Genomic DNA, 6,533 nt, shown 5'->3' with positions numbered 1-6,533 from the left:
CAGGTGGCCTCGGGGGCCTGGGTTGGACCCCGCGAGCTCGGCGACCCTCAGCAAGGTCAAACGAAGACCCGGGTTGAGTCGACACCGCGGCCCAGCCGGTCAGCCTCCGCGCCATGCTGTGCCACGGGGGTCAGCCTCCGCGGTTTGTGAGGGGAAGATGCCTCCGCAACAACGCCCGGGTTTTTCTGGTCTCAGCTTGGCCGTGAAGCTCCTTCCAGTAGGAATGTGGTCAATGTCTGTCAGTTTGGAGTACGTTGAGTCCAGGAGATGTTCCGCTTGCCTACTGAAAAGCGCCGTGTTTGCACGTTGGTTGTGCCTTACCGATTTATTCAGGTACCGAGCTTCTGCTTTAGGTCTTGTGAGTTATTTTTACAAAGTGGCATTTGTATATGACTAGATATAATGTCTTTGGATTGCTTGTTGGTTCCTAGCTCTTCAAAGAGATCTTAAGCTGGACATAAGGAAAGTGCAGGCGTGTTGATAGTGCTCCGTGTCCTTGGTTTCAGTCTTTGCCTGCCAACTTCAAGTTTTCTCAAGATTTGGAAGACAAGACTCCTAGATGCTGAGCACATTTGAACCATCTGGAAGCGGTGCCCAAGGTGTTGTTGGTGAATAAATTTGGTAGAAACAGTTCCAGTACAAAGCCTTGTAAAGACTGGGGTGTTAGTTCTATGAGCCAGGCCACCGAGGCTGGCACCCAGGCATGCCCAAGCGTTTTAGCCCATGTGAGTTTCTGGTGTAGCTCCCAGTGTAATGTCTGCTAAATTTTAGTCTGCCAGATGACGTTGTAGCCACCTGTAAAGTCCAGAAGCTGCAATACCAGCTCTTTTAATCTGACTGGGAATTTACCTAATCATTGCTCAAATATTTAGTGATAACTAGTTGCTAATGTGTGTTTCATATTTGGTGTAGCTGTTATCTTAGCTTGCCTCTGTCTTGTGTATGATCTGGGATGTCAAGAGGAACAGCCAGAATTTACTTTTCTCCACTAGTGTTCCAACACTTTTGGTGCTATGTTGTGCAAACTAAGCTTTCTTTTCTTTTACCGTTTTCTGTGATTTTTCTTAGAGAAAAATTTAGATTTGATGTATTTTAGGCATTTTGTACTGTACTGAACTTTCTGATGTGCATCCGTGCTTTCTTTCCACGTCTTGACATATTTATCTCTGAAATTGTTTCCTGGCCAGCTCTTCAAGTTTAGGCTCACGTGGAGGTTGCAATCTGTTTCTGTGTCTGCAGGTTGTTCTTACTTTTCTAGAAATTATATGTGTCCTTACTGCCTATAGGTGATTATGGGATTTCGTTCTCCTAGGTGTCTGTGTAGGAAGGCTCTACAGAGGGATCTGGACAGGGTAGATCGATGGACTGAGGTCGATTATGTGAGGTTCAGCAAGGCCAAGTGCCAGGTCTTGCACTTGGGTCACAACAGCCCCAGGCAACGCTACAGGCTTGGGGAAGAGTGGCTGGAAAGCTGCCCGGCGGAAAAGGACCTGGGGTTGCTAGTCAACAGCCAGCTGAACATGAGCCAGCAGTGTGCCCAGGTGGCCAAGAAGGCCAACGGCGTCCTGGCTTGTATCAGGAATAGGCTGGCCAGCAGGACTAGGGAAGTGATTGTCCCCCTGTACTCAGCACTGGTGAGGCTGCACCGCGAGTGCTGTGTTCAGTTTTGGGCCTCTCATGACAAGAAAGACGTTGAGGTGCTGGAGCAAGTCCAGAGAAGGGCAACGAAGGTGGTGAAGGGTCTGGAGCACAAGTCTGATGGGGAGCGGCTGAGGGAGCTGGGGGGGTTTGGTCTGGAGAAGAGGAGGCTGGAGACCTGATCATCCTCTACAACAACCTGAAAGGAGGGTGTAGCCAGGTGGGGGTCGGTCTGTTCTGCCCAGTAACAAGCAATAGGACAAGAGGCAATGGCCTCAAGCTGTGCCAGGGGAGGTTTAAATTGGATATTAGGAAGAATTTCTTCACCGAAAGGGTTGTCAGGCACTGGCATAGGCTGCCCAGGGAAGTGATGGAGTCACCATCTCTGGAGGTATTTAAAAGATGTGCAGATGTGGTGCTTAGGGACACGGTTTAGGGGCGGACTTGGCTGTGTTAGGTTAACGGTTGGACTTGATGATCTTAAAGGTCCTTTCCAACCTAAACGATTCTATGATTCTATGACTGGAAGGTGGTTTTAAGGTTGCTTTGGTAAGCCTTGAGCCGTCGAGATGTGGTGTGGGATGCACATGGCACAATGGTGAATGTCTGTTGTTCCAGTGTCCTTGTGGAGCAGTCATCATCCTCTGCTGGTAACTGTGGTGGAAGAAAACAAGGTGGTAGCATCTGTAGTGAAGGGACCCTCTGAGTGACCAAAGCAGACCTCCCCGAGAGAGAGGAGGAGGTAGAGCTCTTTTTCCAACAGGCAGAAGGAAAACATTGCTGGTTGCTTTAGGCTCTAAAGAAGAAATAACAGAGGAGAGCCCAGCCTGCAAAAGTCTATCCTATTTTCATCATATTGAAGAGAGCTCCGGGAGATCTGGTAGCTACTAAATCCCCCATAGCAACACAGGGATGTTGGAGTCATGGCAGAGTAGGAGTGTGATGTGACCAATTAAGGGATTGGAAAAATTAATTGCTTTAAATTGCCCAAGCCTCATGATGTCGTGGTAGCCAGATATAGAAGCAGTTCTTCTAACTCAGCTAGGATGGACTTCACATAAACAGCATGGCTGTGTTTTTTAATGGAGACTGTACTTTATAACGGCAAACGTAGAGACGATGAATCAGCTGGCAGTGAGGGAACTAATGTGGGTAGACTCAAGTGTTTTTCAACTGATAACCCCTTGTTGCTTAGCTGTATCACCTGAAGAGAACAATTAGGACAGCAGTGCTCAACTTGTAGCTCTTCAGCTGTTGACACTTTGGAGCAGTTCAGGTGAGCGCATCATTTAACTGTGTCAGGGCTGAGCTGATGTGCATCCTCCAAGTTAAACCAAATCCCTGCCTGTGGGAGGAATGACCTGGCAGGGCCTGAAGCCCCAGGGCCTTGCTGCAGACCAGGCATAGCTCTTCTCTGCCAGAGAGCTTTGAGATCCCAAGGACTGACAGTCACCTGAGCCTGTGAACCATTCCCTTAGTGTCTACCCTCCGAGGTGCCTAACATATATAGGTGGCAACCCCAGCATACTGTATTTCTTCGTCCAGGTTCACGGGAGTTGTATTTTATTAGATGTGACTTGGCTTTCTATCAAAAAACTGCCTTCCATAGGATTCAAGACAAGATGAGACAAGAACATGCTGCTGTATGTGTCGTTCCCCAGTATACCCCGGTCCCTGTAATAACAAATACACTGCAGGTAACAGATCAGGTATGTTTGTGGAATTTTGTGAGAGCCTAAATACAAAAGATGTTTCAAAACTCTGCTAACATCATCTCTCTCTCTTCTTAGAGAACAAATGACAAGTTACCTGCAGTGTATTTGGAAAAATATTTTGGGATTCCAAAAATTGCCTTGGCAGCAGGGTTAAAAATGGCTGAGACTTGCTGTGAGAGAAGGGAAGAATAAAGGGGTAGGCAGGGGTGTAAAGTTCAGTGAGGCAACAGAAGAATGAGCCAGAAGTGATTAATTAAACAGAAATTTATATAATGCAACAGCATGCCCCACAGCGGTGTGCTTAGTTATGCAAATATGTTTTGATTTTCTATCACAGAGATCAAGTGCAACCACAGTATTTTCTGTTGATGTAATCTCATGATATTTGCTTTTTTTTCTTTTCATTGATTTACACGCAGCTGGGATTTGGTACTGTAAGAGCAAATATATGAGAGGTTAGCTTAATATGATTTTGATATATGATTGTTTGCAGTGTACTCTTTCAGCATGGCTCGCTGTAGGGATTTTATCGCAGGACTGAACTCTCAGGTGATGAAACTGTCCTGCTGGTATTGCAGGAATCCGATCATCCTAGTCCATGCATTTGTTAAGTTCCACCTTAAAATGAGTTATTGTTGCTCATGTTACTCAGAAGAGAAGGCTGTTCCAGAAGTTTGCTCCTCTGATGGCGAGAAATCTAATTCCCAGCCTATGTTTCATTAATTTGAATGTCAGTTATTGCAAACTGAAAAGGACACTTTATAAAGGTTAATCAGTAGCATAAAATGAAATTGAAAGTTTATAAAAGGTTTGTCACAAATTGCAAATTTCATTGAGCAAGAGGGCTGGAGGAAGGCACCTGGAGAGATCACCTCGTTCAGCCTCCTGTCCCAAGGCAGATCCAATGCTGCCTGTGCCATTTCTGACACATTTTCTCTAACTGTTTTAAAGTTCTCCCAGCGGGAAGATTCTGCCACCTCCCCGTCTGACCGAGCCCAGTGCTCTGCTCTCCTCCCTGCTACCCAGCTTTTGTAAGACTCCTGCTCTTCTCCTGTCACTTTTATAGGGAACGCTTACTTTCAAAGCATCCTTTTACATCTCTAAAGACCGTTACCCGCTTCTTTTCACCTTCCCTTTTAGTTTGTGCCAGACGTCCGATCATTCTTATCGCACTCCTTTGGATTCTCATTGCTGCGCATGCCTGAAGCGTGGTATCTGTGGTTGCACACAGCTCCTCAGCTCGGCGCTGGCTGTCCTCTTGCTTACACGCTTCGATGCAAGGTTTGCCTTTTCACAACAGCTCTTCTTTCCCCCCGCTGTAACCTGCTGGTCCTAACCAGCGGAGCTGCTTCCTAGCAGTTGTTCCCTGCCCTACACAACTGGTTACTCTTGCGTCAATGCAATTAATGGATTGCTTGGGAATTTTTTCCACTTGTATCTGCTTGAAGTGGCCATTGCCTTTAATCCGCACTTGCAAGTGGCACTTTATGAGCTCTTTTACCACCACTCGTGATTCCAGCCTGGCAGTTCACAGGGAATGGAGTGGGATGATGAGCAACATCAATTTTGAGGTGTCCATGTCTGATAGGTTTACTGGTTTAATCTTTCCCAACTTTTGTTGTCATGCCCACATAATATATTGCACACAGAAAGAAAAAATTACCTGGCTGATAGACAAGGACACGGCAGGGTTTTATAGATCCCTGCGGTGATTTTATTTCCTTGATACCATAAGTGAAACCAGCGTTCAAGTTAGGTTATCATAGAAACCAACCCTTGACTTTGGCTGTTACAGATGAGCTGGTTTCTGTGAATGGCTTTGTGTGGGACAGGTGACCCTCTCTGTATATGCACTTGATTTGTAATAAGCAGGATAAGAATGAAACACAGATTTCTGTGCCCACCTCAGATGAATGTTGATTGTTCCCAAGGGCTTGTGGTGGTATCAAACGAGTGGTTTGCTGTTGGTTTGTGGGGTTTTTAAGTCTATTTAAAATGCAGATTGTGATAAAATTTAACAGTATCAACTAAAGTCATCACAATGTTTTTCAAATTATCTCCCTCCTTTTGTTTCCTTGTGGTGAATGAGTACTGGGAATTAAGTAGCTGTGCCTTCATTGACAGAAATACCATCTGTAGCAGATGTGTCCTTTGTTTACTTCAGGGGAGTAACCAGGATCATAATTAGGCCACCAGGGCAGCTAGCAAAATGGAGTTTAAAACAATTTTTGTAAACAGAGTTAAAACTTCGCTATTATTGGACTGAGAGTGAGAACTAGGGGTGTAACTGCGACCAGGTGCACGCTTTGGAGTGGCTGACTCCAGGGTTTGTCGTCCGTTTACCTGCAATCTCACAGTTGCCAGAAAAACAAGGAGAAAATGAGATTTGTTTTCTTTGCTCCTATATAGACTAGATTGGCTCTTAATGCAGGGGAAAAAACCCAACAAACATCTTCAGAGAGCCTGATGGACAGAAAAACCTGGTAGCCAGCCCTTTAAGAAGAGGGATTAAAGACCTCCTCTTAGCTCCGTGGAGGAAGGCTTCTCGAGCTCCCAGGAGCTGCTGTGAAGGTGATCCGGGGAGAATTATGAAAGCGGTGAAGCCTGTGAGCTGGCCCCCGGGGCTCAGTTCCTGAGGCCAGAGCAGCGGGAGGGGAGGTGCTTGAAGCATAGGTGCTTGCCTGCTTCTCCTCTTCAGCCATGCATGTGAAATTCCCCATATAAAAGACCTGGGTGTTTGTAGGTAGGTTTTATCTTCTCCTGTGCGAGCAGTGCAACTTCCCCTGCTTACAGGTGGCACCAGTATGTGCTTTTCAGCTTGTTTAATGCTGTCCGTTAGGCCAGTACATCTCAGCTGTTTATAACTTGCTAGACTTAACAATCAGTGTGGAAGTCTTCCATGCTACAGATGTCTGCCTTGGTGTGATTTGGTTTTGGTTTGTGGGGTTTTTTGTTTGTTTTTTTTAAGATTCATTTAATGCGCATTTGATTTTTTTTTTTTATATTCTCCAAAGCGCTTTTCTGTGATATTGCTACACTGACAGTGCAGTAGTCAAAAGAAAAGTTCTAGCAAATGTTCCAGTTATCCCACTTTTAATGAATAATGCCTCAGCTTTAACAGGTGTTGAGAATGGGCTTGGATTCTTTCTTCTGGAAGAACAAGATAATATATGAAGATGT

Source organism: Cariama cristata, unplaced genomic scaffold, assembly GCF_000690535.1.
Source record: "Cariama cristata isolate BGI_N322 unplaced genomic scaffold, ASM69053v1 scaffold15714, whole genome shotgun sequence".
NCBI classification, from domain to species: Eukaryota; Metazoa; Chordata; class Aves; order Cariamiformes; family Cariamidae; genus Cariama; species Cariama cristata.
This window is presented reverse-complemented; position numbering follows the sequence as displayed.